Source organism: Prionailurus bengalensis, chromosome A3, assembly GCF_016509475.1.
Source record: "Prionailurus bengalensis isolate Pbe53 chromosome A3, Fcat_Pben_1.1_paternal_pri, whole genome shotgun sequence".
In the NCBI taxonomy this organism is placed as follows: Eukaryota; Metazoa; Chordata; class Mammalia; order Carnivora; family Felidae; genus Prionailurus; species Prionailurus bengalensis.
The window spans coordinates 132,357,541-132,371,429 of NC_057354.1; the positions used below are offsets into that span (position 1 = coordinate 132,357,541).

At 36.3% G+C, this 13,889-nt stretch overlaps 1 protein-coding gene and 1 non-coding gene across 7 annotated transcripts in view; both read left to right on the plus strand.

Moving 5' to 3' along the window:
* ROCK2 (Rho associated coiled-coil containing protein kinase 2) overlaps positions 1–13,889 on the plus strand; it is a 141,605-nt gene that overhangs the window by 18,270 nt on the left and 109,446 nt on the right. The window lies entirely within an intron of this gene.
* On the plus strand, positions 8,278–8,381 carry LOC122467374. The gene has a single exon (XR_006292917.1). It is a non-coding gene; the product is annotated as a U6 spliceosomal RNA (small nuclear RNA).

Consider the following 13,889-nt stretch of genomic DNA (forward strand, 5'->3'; position numbering starts at 1 on the left):
CCCACATTTCTAAAAAGTTAGCAAAATGCAGTTTAATTTTAGACTTCATGATTTGTGATATCATGTCCATGCTGAAGCATTCTGAGGCATTAATTCAGTTATAGCTATGGAATATATATTTCATGATTACAACAGTTAAAATTAAAATAGGACTGTGTTTTGTTAATGTTTTTATATTCTGGCTAAACAAGAATTTAGTCATAAAAGCAAGATGTTTACATTATAAAAGAATGAGAAAGCTCACTCAAAGGATTTTGCTGGTAGTTCTGGAAGACAATTTATGCAAATTTTTTTTTCTGTAAAAGCATATATTTTTGTTAAAAAGGAGAAGCTGTAAAATTAAAAATTTTGAGGGCATTACTGAAAACAGGCTTTCCATATTGAAGACATTTCCAGAATAGAACAAGGGATGATACAAATAAAACTAAATTTAGAACGAATAAAAGGAAACTCTAGTAAAAATTGGCATATGATATTTCCTACAGAGGGAGGCCATAAGTAAGACACTGAATACGTTTTTAACAAGTTAATTACTCAATTTTTGGAGGAAAGTTGGTATGAGGGGATTTTTATAACTTTTATCATAGGTAAGTTAATCTTTTAAGATTATGTGGAGAATGTAAGTTGCTGGCATAATATTTTACTGTGCTGCTTTTTTTTCCTCTTATAAACAGAATCGTCCAGTCTGGTTCAAGTTATAACAAATATGTGAAATGAAAGTGTAAGGATCTGAAAAGTAGCATGCTTATTGCAGATGAGTTTTTGTAAGCAAAATTCCATTAAAAGAAGTTCATAAAATGGATCCAGTTTAACCTGTATTAATATATGAAAAAACAAATTAATTGTTTTCCTTAAGATTTTTTTGTTTGTTTATTTAGGGTAGTAAAGGTGGAAAAAAATGAAGGGAAGTGCCTTGATAATTTTCAAGTGTTTTCTTTAGAAAAAGAAACAGCGGTATATTGGCAAGAACACTGGATTGGGGTCAGAAGAGCTAAGACTGGTATTAATTAATTACATGTTTTATTAATTATCTTCTTGACTATGATAATTTATAAGACTATATCTGTCTTTCTCAAGGAGATGTGAAGATTAAATTCAGTGGGAAGCTAATTCTATGTATTAGTGTTCTGTAAACTGTGCCGAACTTAAGCTTTTTTTTTTTACACACAGATGAACTCTCTGTAAAATAGGCTAAGTTGCATATGTCTGTAACTGTCTTCAGAAAGGTATGTGCAAACAGTCAGTCTCCTGATGTTAGCCTGTTTTTCCCAAAAATGGTAGCACATTATTTGGCACATGTTAGGTTCTCTAAAGTATCAAATCACTGAATAAAAATTAGCATATTTATTTTTTAATTCACTGAGGATAATTAGTTTCATTGGGTGAATATTTGCATATATTCATTTTTTGGCTTATTGTATTCCAGGTGTCAATTTTTCTCAGCTAAGGTTTATTCTTTTAGAGTAGGTATGATATTGAACTGTGAAAACAGAGTCTGGTGTTCTTAAGTGATGTTAAATTTCAGAAATCCTAGAATATAACTACTAGGAAGAGTCATGACAAAATTTTTAAACCTTTGCATTATTCACTTGGAAAAGTGTTTTAAATAAGGCTTAAAAGAACATTTGGGTTTTACCAGATGTTTTTATCTGTGGCTTGAATTTAGCAACTTTTGGCCTACTTTTAGTGACAAAAGTGAGCTTAGGAACAGCTAGCAGAATGGTTTGGAAGATGTAAACTGCAGGTATTATGCCGTATTACCTCTGATACCGATTCTGGTCCGTAAGTATACCAGGGTAATTATAATTTTATCATGTGGGAAAATACATACAAGTAGCATAATAGCATATGTTATCATTCTGTATTGATGGCTGCTATAATTAGTAACTGTTTAATTTCCTTGGGTCATGTAATTTTCAAAGCTGATTTTGGGGTGGGTCTGGCTAACAGAGCAGGGTCTTATTACATAAGTCTGTTGTCAACTCTTTGCCAACCTCGTGGAATAAGAATTTGTATTTCTGTAGGCTAGGAAAAACAATAGCATCTGGGTATAATTAAAATGGATATGGGGAGAAACCTATATGGGAGTAGCTACTGTTATAATGATACATTGTATACTTTCCCTGTTGTGGCATTTATGAATTAGGAAATGAATTTTATCTGCTTCTGCTTTTTTTATATCTCAGTGTTTTTTCTTAGAATAGAGAGACTTCAGCATAGACTGTTTTTAAAAATCTCTGCGTCTAGTGTGGGGTTCAAACTCACAACTTAAGAGATGGAGAGTCGCACGCTCCACTGACTGAGCCAGTCAGGCGCCTCTAGCAGGGAAAAGTCCTGATGGGGTTTCTAGCTCACAGATGATGGGCTTTGGGGAAATAGACTTCTGTCTTCAGAGATGTGAAAAGGAAGAGAGTGAGCAGGACCAGAGATAGAGGCAATCATCCTTTTGCCCATGACTTAATATGCTATGTTCTTTTATTTATACTCTCTGCCTTTGTCTCTAATGGGAATGCTCCCTCTCATTCTCTGCTTACAGAAAACCAAGCAAAACAAACTTCATTTTTAAAATTGCAAAAGTAATACATGCCTCTTTTATGTATTTAATTTTTTTTAGATTTTTTAATGTTCATTTTTGGGAGAAAAAGAAAGAGCACGAGTGGAGGAGGGGCAGAGGGAGAGGGAGACATGAAGTGGGCTCCTGGCTTGGAGCTGTCAGCACAGAGCCCGACACGGGGCTTGAACTCATGAGCTGAGAGATCATGACCTGAGCCAAAGTCGGATGCTCACCGACTGAGCCACCCAGGTGCCCCAGTACATGCCTCTTTTAAAAACTAAAATTGCAGAAGTGAATATACAATATAGTTCTCTCTTAGCTCTTTTCCTTGATCTCAGTCTTCAGAAACAACTACTTAAAAAAATTTTTTTTAATCTTTATTTTTGAGAGGGAGGGAGGGAGGGAGGGAGAGAGAGAGAGAGAGAGAGAGAGAGAGAAAGCAGGGGAGGAAGAGAGAGAGAGGGAGACCCAGAATCTGAAGTTGGCTCCAGGCAGGCTCTGAGCTGTCAGTACAGGGCCTGATGCAGGGCTCTAACTGGAACGGTGAGATCATGACCTGAGCTGAAGTCAGCGGCTTAACCGAGTGACCCCCCCAGGCGTCTCTGAAACAACTACTTTAGAACACATCAATGTGTCACTTTTCTTGTGCCTATAACAGTATAATGGTATATCATTTTCCTTTTTTTCCTGCATATAAAAAACATGAATACTTAACGGGTTTTTTTTTTTTTTTTGGTAACCAAAATGCAACTATATCATATCTATCGTATTTGCTATTTTTCATTTACTTGGAGAGTAAATCCAATCAGAACCTATAATTCATCCAGTTCTTTTAAGGAGTATTCCATTGTCTGGATTTGCCATAATATTTTTTTATTAAAAAATTTTTTTTAAGTTTATTTATTTAGAGAGAGTGCTCTTATGGAATCATGAGATCGAGATCATGACCTGAGCTGAAATCAAGAGTTGGACACTTAACCGACTGAGCCAGCCACCCAGGTGCTCCCGGATTTGCCATAATTACTTTACTGTTTCACTATTAATAGACATTTAGGTTGGGTTCTTCTATTGTAAACATTGCTGCAGTAACATCACTAAGTATTTTTGTGCATATGTGAATATTTCTGTAGATTTCTAGAAATGGAATTGTTAGAGCATGTGCACATTTAAAATTCCAAAATAATCTCAATTGCCTTTTTTAGAAGTAAATTGAACTCTCTCAATAGTAGTGAGAATACACATATTCCCATATCTTTGCTACTTGAATATCATGAATCTTTTACATTATTTGCCAGGCTCATAGGTGAAAACTCAGTAGCTCCTTTTGTTTTTTAAGATGCATTTCAGTATTTGATTACTAATGAGATCGAGCACTTGTTAGTCATAGTTGTAATTCTTTTTCAAGATCCATCTCAAATATATTTTCTCTGTGAGGTCTTCTCTAATTCTTCTCCCTTTCTCTAACTCCAGGCAATGATTTTCTTTCTCGTCTCTGCCCACATAATATTCTCTGTTGTAAGTTATTAGAATCATCATGTATTATGATTATTTACCTCTTATATACCAGACCATGGGCTCTCATAAGGTTGTGACCATGTAGTATTCATTGTTTTTCTAAATATTGGATATCAGTTTATTGGAAATTTGGGAACTAAAACTAGTTTTTAGGCAATGGGGCATAAATGTTTTAAAGGTAATTTCTTTTTTTCCCTCTTAGTTTATTTGACATAATAATTGACATACAGCACTGTATAAGTTTAAGGCACACGACGTAATGGCTGGACGTAAATGTAGTTCTGTAGTATCATCTTTATGTCTCTGCCCGGTGTCTGTCTAGCACAGAGCCTATATGTAGCATTTAGTATTTGTTTGGGAAGCTTTATTAAATGGTTTGTCTGATTCCAACTGGGAGTCTATATGTAAGGTTTGCTGTCTTCTTTTTTGGAGGTGGGGGGAGGGTTGGCTCTTAATGGTAATGGTTCTAGGACACCCCTTTGTTTTACAAACGAGGAATTAAGTCTGAAGTCTAAGTCTAATGTCTTATCTGGTTAATGAGACATTTTTATTTCTTTATCGTACCCTACGAGGTGTTTTGAAACAGCACAGCTCCAAACAGGGTTACTTATGGTCAAGGACAAATACTGATTTCTACTAAGATAGATGGCAAGCTTTTCTCAATTCTTATGGGTTAAGCCTAACCAGTGGGACTTCTGCCTGATAGTCTTGGCTTGTAGCCTTAAACCAATACAAATTATCCAGACTTCATTTGGCTCCTTCCAAAGAGTTATGAGTCTTATGACACACTAGACATAGACTTTTCTAATTGCCAGCACTGGCTGACTCTTGAGAGGCCTGATGCCTTTTCTTTTAGAGAACTCCTAAAACCTGTCCTCTTAGCCACTTTCCCATGAAGTGATCCCACCAAATCCCACTTCATGTATTTTCATGTATTGCCCAAGATACAAGTCATTATACACATCTCTTTTCACTCTTGTTCCCTCACCTGTTCTTCCCTTCCTTTTCAAGTATTTCTCACCCTTGTTCTAAAGTTAAACGTAATCACTTGCATCTTCAAATTCTTTGCTGAATGATACTTAAAAAAAATTTTTTTTTTAATGTTTATTTTTGAGACAGAGAGACACAGAGCGTGAGCGGGGCAGAGGCAGAGAGAGAGGGAGGCACAGAATCAGGAGCAGGCTCCAGGCTCTGAGCTGTCAGCACAGAGCCCGATGCGGGGCTCGAACTCACAAACTGCAAGGTCATGACCTGAGCTGAAGTCAGACGCTCAACCGCCACCTAGGCGCCCAATGTTGAATGTTACTTTTATCTTTGTTTAAGTAGTAACACCTGTCTTCTTTTTTTAAAAAAGTTTTTAATGTTTATTTTTTGAGAGAGAGCGCAGGAGCAGGGGAGGGGCAGAGAGAGAGGGAGGCTCCAGGCTCTGAGCTGTCAGCCCAGAGCCCGATGCAGGACTCAAACCCACGAACCGTGAGATCATGACCCGAGCCAAAGTCGGACGCCCAAGTGACTCAACCACCCAGGCGCCCCAACACCTGTCTTCTTCTTAAGGGAGAGCCTTCTCTAGTGGAACTTGTACCTTCTTTTATTCTCTACAGATCCCAGTTAGGAAAGGATAGGAGGTGGTTTCCTTTTATCTTGTACTACAAGGTAGTACCTTGTAGCAACAGGAAGGTAATACCTTCTTGTTAAAATTGCCGTTGTTGAGTCTCATGTAGTTGGGGTATACTGTAGTTGCGGTCTCTGCTTGCTCATTGAAGACACAGACTTCTGACTCGGTCTTCCTTTCCGTGCAGGGCTGTGCCACCGTTCTAGGTGAATCAGTGTTTATGTGAATAGAATACCCAGGAACCTGGCTTCACAGTTTTCTCATCTTCAGTGGAGCTCTTCACTTAACTCATTTACTTACTCTCATGAAGCTACTCTGGACCTTACCGTTACCTGAAATCAGTTTTACCTTTGAGATCATTAATTGAAACATCCTGCTCCTGAGCTCTTACCCTTTTATTAAACGTATTCATTGATGCTTTTGAGATAATAAGCAGGTAAGAATCCATTGTCCATTACTTCAGACCTCTTGCCAGGATTCTCAGTTTCCTTGCCCTGTTGAATTTCTGTCATATGCATCTGCACCTAGATTTTGGATTAGTTTGTTTCTTTGGCCTGCATAAAAGGTTATTTGTTGAGCTCTCATGGAGAAAAAAATTACCACGCAGATTGGTGGTTCTGTGAATTTGTGGTCTCTGTTTCTTGTAAGAGCTGTCAGGGTGGCAGAGCAATTCTGTCATTCTCCGTAGGGTCTGTTTTAAACATTCTTTTCTTTCTTTGAACAAAGTATGCTCTACAGATGGTCTTCTCCCTTCATGAGAAAATAGAAGCCATCGAAGGAGATCTCTTAAATTTCCTGTTACTTGACTCACGAGTTTATCTCCTCTGTACCATTTGTTCTTCCTTTTCCTTCTGTTACAGTGGATGAGGTGTCCGTCATTCTGTCTCAGCCTGATTCTCCAACTGTGTTTGGATCTCATTCTCTCCTCCGTTGCTTAATTCTCTTTGTCTTTCATCTTTCTTTTAATTTGGATTCTTTTTCATTTGGCTGAACTTGTTCAAATGTGTCACCTAAAACAAAAAAAAAAACCAAATGACCCCTAGAAAGAAATCTCGATTCTTTCTACCTTTTGCCCCTTCCCCTCAGCAAAACAAACTCTGCTGTCTCACTTTCTGGTCACTCCTTGGTCTGCTATAATCTCCCTCCCATCCTCTCCCATCACTAACACTGCTCACTGCAAGATCATGCTGATTTCCTTGCTGCGAACACCGTCATTTTTATCAAATGTTCAGAAGTACTTGACATTTCTCAAATTGCCCTCTCCTCTTGGCTTTGACGATATTACTCAGAGCATCTTCAGCTGTTTCTCCCAGGCTTTGCTTTCTGCTAAATGGCAGCTTATTATTTTTTTACTCATTCTTTGACTTCTTAAGCTTGTGTCTATTTTGGGGACTCTCTTTATCATTTATATGTTGATAATTTCTGTTTTTCCATCTGAAAGCTTACCTCTGAGCTTTAGGTCCTACATCAGCTAGGCATCTCCCCTTGGATATACCAGAGATACTTCAAGATCAACATATCTACAATATTATTTTTCCCCCTTTGCTTTCAGATCTCCTTCATTTCCTGTGATCTTAGACTCAGTAATGCCACTATCCATCTAGCTTGGATCAAGCCAGAAATCTGGCTATTTGGGTATGTCATCCTTGACCTCCCATTCAGTAAGTCCCCAAATCCTGTCAGTGTTGTCTCCAACATGTGATTTACTTCTTCTCCCATCTGACTGTTACTTTCCCACTTCAAGTGACCATCATATTTTTCTTAGGATGTTATGATATTCTCTTCCCCATTATTCTTTCCTAGCTTTCTATCCATTTTCTACTCTCCCACCAAACTACTTCTTATAAGATGCAGATCTAGTCATATTATTCCAAAATTCAGAGTACTTAAATAACTAATTTCCTATTTATTCAGGGAAAAGTTCAAAATGCTAATAGTTTCTTCAAGAGTAATAACCTGAGTTTTGACTTTTCCAACCATATCTCTTGTAACTTCTCTTCTTCCTCCCAAATTTTATCCATATTAATAAATAACTTCATTTGAAGCTGCTTTCTTCTCATTTCCAAGTTTTTTTTTTTGTTTGTTTATTTTTTGTTTTTTGTTTTTTAAACATGTAGATCTCTGCCTGGAATGAAAGTACTAACCCCAAATATTACTAATATGCAGTGTGTGGAAATACTTCTGCCTCATTGTCCTTAGTTTGGTTTGAACTCAGATTTTGGATGGAGAAGACAAATATGTATTTACAATGATATTTTTTAGAAACTGACCTAGTTATGTATTTAATTATAACAGATGGTTGGTTTATAGAAATCAAAAAGAGGATTTCCTTACAGGAGCGTTCCAAGTAGGGGTTGCCAGTGTGAACTCATGCTTCGTGTGAGATATCTGTTATGAGAAGTACATATAAAATATAGCTAATGGAAAATGGTAATATAAATGCTGTACGTAAAATTTTCTTTAAACTATAGAAGATAGATACTTTAAATTCTTAATGATAGGTACTTGAAACAGCACATTGAATACAGGGTCTTTTATGATATATCATTAAAAGTTATTGTGATGATACTGTTAGCAAGACATGTAGTTCTCTTGCTTGCTTTCGGCAGCATGCATACTAAAATTGGAACAATACAGAGATGATTAACGTGGCCCCCGCACAGGGATAACAAGCAGATTCGGGAAGCACTCTGTATTTTATCACTATATTGTACACCTGAAACTAATATAACAGTGTATGTTAATTCTACTGGAAATAAAAAAAGAGACATGTAGTTCTTACCATGTGCCAGGCACTGTTCTGAAGTGCTTTATTAATTTGTTAGATTTCTGTTTCATTTTCTAGTCACATCAAAATGACATGTTCTTTAAAAATATTCTTTCTTTAGAAATACTTAGTTTCAAACATTTAAAAAATATTATGACCTTCTAAGTAGAACAGTTACTTGCCCATTTTTTGCAAACATAATGAAAAATGTGTTACCTGTCTGGGCTAAAGTCGTATTAAAGTCAGAAAGTCTGAGTAGCCTATATCCATTAGTCTAATCTCGTCAATTCTATGAGTAAAGGTTTTATTTATTCCGTAGTGAAAAGATTTAATGTTTTCACATTTTTGTGTGTTGTCTCACTTGATGTGACAATCTGTGAAATACGTAGGGCAGATATTATTCTTCCTATTTTCGTGAATGAGGACACTGAGGTTTGGAGAGGCTAAATAATTTGCTCAAAGAAATACAGCTAATAAATGGAAGAGCTATGAAAGGATCTGTGCTGTTAGAGTTCTAAGGTAGTGTCCTTTTCTCTTATTATTATGCTTATTTTCTAAAGTACAAACTTGAAACTCTGTATAAGAAATTGGTAGCTGTTAGTTTTGGACAAGCTGGATGGTTATTTTAGAAAAGTAATTAATATAAAATGTTCTAACGTTAAAAGGATTTCAGATTTTAGAGTATTTTTAAAATCAGTGATTGTTCAACTTTTTCTCCCCCACATCTTCTTAGGTTTAGGTTGAGCCTCTCCAAAAGTAAGTTGTGGGTTTTTCATTGTTTTTAATTAATTAATCTTTTTAATGTCTCCAAGTGGAGAGAATAATTAATTCTGTATGGTCTACCCTTACTGGAGATCTACAGTATGATGGATAGTTCAAGAACAGTACATTATCTAATAATCCCTTCTTGTTTGTAAGTCTTTCAAGGGCTTGTGTGGAACATTTGAAGATGGACATGTATGGAATTCTGCAAATTAATCAATCTTACGATGATGAACCTGCAATCTGAATCCTAGACTTCCGTGTATCTAGTTTTCTCTTCTTTTTGGCATGGCTTTGGCCTGTTCCCCCCCCCCCCCCCCCCGCCCCCACTGCTGGTGATAGGCAGTATTATTTCCCAAATTATTGAAAAGGATTACTATAAGGAGAGCTGCTCTTATTCTTTCTTTCAGACTGGTTTGCTGTCAGACTGCAGGGTAGCCAAGCGGCTCATGTAAATTGTGACATCTTCAGTTCTTCTCTTCTAGCTCTGGCTGGATAAAAGGAAATGGGTAATCATGTCTCTTCAAGTAAAAGGAGATGATGGAAATGTCTGTCTTTTTTTTATGTTTGGATAGCAGAATTAGGGAGAGGTTGGTGATGATGAGCAAGGAATTACAGTATCTTTAAAGCCCACTAGTGTTTGTTAGTGTAGAAACTGTTCGCTGATCATTCAGTGGAACATGCAACTCTTGAAATCAGAGTTTGAGCCCCACATTGGGTGTAGAGATTATTTAAAAATAAAATCTTAAAACAATATTTCATACCCATTAGAGAACAACTCTTCATTCCCTCCTCCCCCCCCAGCCCCTGGCAACCACCCTGCTACTCTCTGTCTCTATGAATTTCACTACTCTAGGTACCTTATATAAGTGGAATTGTGTAGTATTTGTCTTACAGGATTTGTCAAAAGGCTCATTTCACTTAGCATAATGCCCTCAAGGTTCATTCATCCATGTTGTAGCATATGCTAGAATTTCCTTCTTTTTCAAGTCTGGATAATATTTCATTGTATGTATACCAGTTTTGTTTATCCATTTATTTGTAGATGGACACAGGTTCCTCCCACCTTTTGGCTATCGTGAATCATGTTGCTATGAACACAGGTGCACTGTATTGGAGACAGAATTTCAGGTCTTTTCAGAATATATCCAGAAGTGGAATTGCTGGATCATATGATAATCCTATTTTTAATTTTTGAGGAACTACCAGACTTTTCCATAAGTGGCTGCACCGTTTCACATTCCCATCAGTAATGCACAGGGATTGTGATCTCTCCACATCCTTGTCAACACTTGTCATTTTAAGGTGTTTTTTTTGTTTGTTTTTGTTTTTTGTTTTTTTGTAGCAGCCATCCTAATAAGTATGAAGTTCTTCTCATTTATATTTATTTTTCTTCTGTTTGTAGGCTTAAATTGTTCTTTCTCAGGTTTTTCCTCAGGAAGCCTAAATTGTTGAATTTAGATCTTTTCTTTTCCTAAATTTGCATTTTTTGGTATAAATTTCTCTTAAATACTGCTTTTGCTGCCACCCACACATTTTGAGAAATTGTAATTTTATTTTTATTTAGCGGCACCTTAATTTTTGAAAGGTATTTTAGTATATAGTATACTAACTTGCTAGTTTTGTTTTACTTTTGTACTTTAAATATATCCCTCCACTGTCTTATGACTTGTGTTATTCCTTTGTTCATAATTTTTTTTTTCTGAGTTTCTTTTTCTGACTGGTTTTAGTCAGTTTCATTATGATATGCCTTGTTTTCTTCATGTTTCTTGTTTTTGGCTTTGTTTGAGCCTCTATCTGTATAGTTTTAGTTTTTACCAGTTGTAGAGAATTTCTAGCGCTATTCACATGTGTTTTTCTCTTCTTTTTCCCTCTCTGGTGACTTCCAGTTGTATGTATATTAGGTTACTTCATGTTGGCCCACAACTTACTGATACCCACTTATTTTGGTCTTTTTTTCCCCTCTGGGTTTCATTATGGATAATTTCTGTTGTCGTGTCTTCAAGTTCTGTTGTCTTTTCTTCTGCAGTTTCTAGTCTCCTGGTAACACCATCCAATGTATTTTTTCATCTCACACATAACATTTTTATCTCTCTAGATTTTTTTATTTGGGTCCTTTTTTATGTATCAAATGTCTCTACTTAACATTTTCAGTATTTTCTAAATCTCTTTATTTATTGTGGTAAATGTATGTAACATGAAGTTTACCATACTTGAGTATACAATTCAGTGACACTAGTATTATGTTCACAATATTGTGTAACCATCACCACAAACGATTTTTTATAAAGCGGTTTTTGTTGCTGTGTGTGATTGACCACACGAGTAGTTTTTGGCTTACAGAATGTGAACAAAAGGGGTTTGTGAGTAGCGTCGAGGCAAAGTCCTTGTGGGGAGCTTGTATCCTTTTCTTGTCATCTCTTTAATGGCTGGTGTCGGTGCTCGTTACCCGTCATCAGGAGGTGGAAGCAGTGTATTCGTGTTGATGGCAACAAAGCTGAGGAGCCGTATTTCTGATGATCATGGGAGCTACTGTATCCACGCTTAACTTTCTTTTCTTTTCTTTTTTTTTTTTGTTGAATGGTACAAATGGCCTTTATTGTTTGTAATGGGAAGTGAAAGAGAGGAGGGGATATGACGGCTTCAGCTTCTGGGGCAGTTCCAAAGATTACCTCACTGTCCTTCGAAAGGACCCTTAACTGTTTTAAAGCAGACGTAAAGGCACTAAGGGGCATTTTCTGTCACTTGCAGCTGATCCCAGTTCAAACTGATACTTAAAAATTACCGTCATTTCTTTTATATTGTCAAAGAGGTAGGTTTTTAGAAATAAGTAGCAAAGGGCAACTTGTTTTTTTAATGGCTTTAAAAAATTGATAGTTACCCTTCATTAGAATTCCTTTTATGTATGTGCTTGTGTTTTACAGACATTTTATTTCTTTCATGTCTTTTTCATCACAGTCCTGCAGTGTTGGATTATTGTCTCTGTTTTGATGCTATTGAGGTTTAGAGAAAGAAGTTATGTAACTTGGCAGTAGTGATGGAGTTCATATTCCCTTTCAAATCTGACTCCAAATCACACTTTTTTCACTAAGCGGTACCTTTTCTAATGCCTCTCTTTTACATCTTTATTTCTGAGACACCTCTGGTTGGTAAATTAATCTAGGAGGTACCCTGTGCAAGTGACTAATTGTTTCAGGTCACTTATTTCTTTTGCTTATTAGTGAAGAATGAGAAGTTAAAATAAACCTCCCTGAATCTACAAAGTTGAAAACCACTGTAAACCCTAGACTAGTAGTAATTCAGTCTTAAAGGTTTCTATCACACATGATGGTTAATTCTGAAGGCCTCAACCTAGCCTTTGTTTAAGTCTTTCAACTATGCTAGTGTCTTCATCAGTTAAAGTTTAGTTTTAGGTATGGTTAGCTTTAAATTACTGCACCTATGATCTGAGGAAAACAGGTTGAATCTTCTAGTCTATCCTAAGTTTCTGAATTCATTGGGAAATTAAAAAAAATTTTTTTTAACATTTATTTATTTTTGAGAGACAGAGACAGACCATGAGCAGGAGAGGGTCAGAGAGAGAAGGAGATACAGAACCTAAAGCAGGCTCCAGGTTCTGAGCAAGCTGTCAGCACAGAGCCCGATGTGGGGCTTGAACCCACGAACCGTGAGATCATGACCTGAGCCAAAGTTGGATGCTCAACCAACTGAGCCACCCAGGTGCCCCAGAGAAATTTTGATGCATTTTTGGTTTTCATTCTTAACTACAGTATTTTGTTATTATATAATAGTATTCATAGGACAAACACATCACATCCTAGGAGCTAAGAGTGCCAAGAACTACTTGAAATATATGATCATATAAAACATTTACTTCTTAAAGAAATTTAATTTTTGTAATCTGTTATGACAAAATATTTTTAAAGCCTGGGTGTTCCAGAACCTGTTTAACCTGTTATCTCTTAAGTGCAATGAAGACTGATTGCATACCTGAAAAAGAAATTCACTGATGGAAGAGACAGATGCCAGAACTATTGAGAATAAGTCCTTGTTTGTGTAACCTTTTAGTTTGTTGGGTCTTTCCTTTTTTTGGAGTACAGGAAATTAAACGCTATGGAAGAATTGGCATTCCCAGCTGGTCACATGTTCACTGTGCTATAGAATTTCTTAATGCTACATTTATAATTTTACAAATCCGGCATGATTTTTCTCTTTAGTAATTGACAAAGTGTAGATTTAAGTTTAACAAAGAAAATAATTTAAAATTGGTGATACTGTATATATAAATGTATAATTCTGAATGTTCTTCAGCTGTGAAGATCTACTAACCATTATCTTCTCTTCCACTAACCTCTGTTAATTGGATACATGTAGTATTTTTTTTTTCTTTTTTTTCTTTCCCAGTACTTAACCTACTTTTTCAGTTCCTCAAGTTTGAGCGCTACCAGTTGAGAGTAGTCTTACTGAATGGTTCTTTTCTCTCTCTCTCTCTCTTTCTCTTTTGTTATAGTTGACACACAATGTTACATTAGTTTCAGGTGTAAAACAGAGTGGTTCGACAATCCATTCTATACACTTCGCAGGGCCCACCATGATGAGTGTGGTTACCATCTGTCACCAAACAAAGTTGTTACAGTATTATTGTCTATATTTCCTACGGTGTATTTTTTTTTTTTTTT